This window comes from Antrostomus carolinensis, unplaced genomic scaffold (genome assembly GCF_000700745.2).
Source record: "Antrostomus carolinensis isolate BGI_N321 unplaced genomic scaffold, ASM70074v2 scaffold25754, whole genome shotgun sequence".
Taxonomy (NCBI): Eukaryota; Metazoa; Chordata; class Aves; order Caprimulgiformes; family Caprimulgidae; genus Antrostomus; species Antrostomus carolinensis.
Genome location: NW_010310504.1, coordinates 7,275 through 8,832, shown reverse-complemented (window position 1 = coordinate 8,832; position 1,558 = coordinate 7,275).

Sequence of the window (1,558 nt, the reverse complement as noted above, 5' to 3'; positions counted from 1 at the left end):
ACAACCCCCCAGAACCCATCACCACCCACCACCAGCGAGGCAGAGCTCTGGGGTGGGTGCTGCTCTGCTGTGAGCAAAGGAGAAGGGTGAGAGTTTAATTCCCCTTGTGCCTGCTGCAGTGTTTGTACGTGTCACTCTCCTCCCTCTGCTGCTGGGAGCATCTTCACTCTTGATACAGTGATCAAGGAGCAGCTCTCCCTCCAATGAGGTAAATCAACCTCTTTGCTGCTCCCCCCCGTCACCTTCAGCCCTGAATTGTTCTCCAGGAATTACTGAAGTGCTGAGACACAAACTGCAGAGTTTATTGGAGACATTTCCAGTGCAGACAGCTGGGAACACGAGTGGTTGATGGGACCAGCAGCGCTTACACTGGAGCATTTCCTGCCCTCCCATCCTGGTGCTGGGGGTGTGTGTGCAAGTGGAACTGCACTGAGCCCAGACCAGACACAGAGTTTGAGGTGTCAAACCCCCTGAGGAGCCCAGTTCCAGGTGCTGCTCGCACCCCTGCAGAGAGGGTTCGATATGAAGTGTTGGAGGTAGAGCCCCTCTGACCCCCTGGTTGCATTAGGGGTGTGGGTGCCTCTTCCCCGCAGGGTATTTCCCCTCAAAGCACCCAACATCTCCTGGTGCTTCCCCTTCAGCCCATGGGAAACCACCCAGAACCAGAGGAGAGCTGTTCCACTTCCATGGAAAGATTTCCAGTTTGAAATAAACCATTTTCCAAGCAATCCTTCATTTGCTGTTGGGATTGAACTGTCCCTCCAGCCCTCAGGCAGCATGGAATAAGCCTTGAAGAACCATTCAGAAGGAACCTTCAGGAGCTACTGGTAAGGGCTGCTTTGGAGGTGACTGTCCCATGTGTTCTACATGGAATAAATTCCAAGTAAAGAGCCTTCAGAGTTGCTGGAATGGTTGATTTCACCTTCAGAAGCTGCTGGAAGGGTTGATTTCACCTTCAGAAGTTGGTGGAAGAGTTGATTTCACCTTCAGAAGTTGCTGGAAGGGTTGATTTCACCTTCAGAAGCTGCTGGAAGGGTTGATTTCACCTTCAGAAGAACCAGCCTTTGACCAACTGGGTTCCCAACATGTCTCCTCTCTCCAAGTGCAGGTACAAAGCCTCAGCCCACCCCACCACTCCCGAGTTCCCCCAATTTCAGGACACTTCAGGCAGCATTTCTGTGATCCTAAGACTACAACCAGATTTCACACACATTTTGTACCCAGCTTTATAAATATTCCCTTTGCAGAAAACACTTCTCAGAACACAGGCCAGAGATGAGATTGTAACAACACAAGTTCTGGCTTCATTATAACTCAAAAAAAAACCCCAAAAAAAGGATAAAACAGACTCAAAAAATATTGCACAGACAAACCCAGCAAACATCAGGTTCCACAGCCACACTGAGTCAGTGTGTGTCATCACACAGCAGTTGGCATCTTGGACAGAAGATAGTTTGGGGGGGGGATTTAAAATAATTCAGATGTCATCAGCATGCAGGTAAAGAGACAGGGCAGGGGAGGGGGGAGTACACTGCTCTAAAATGAAACCTGCTCTCTG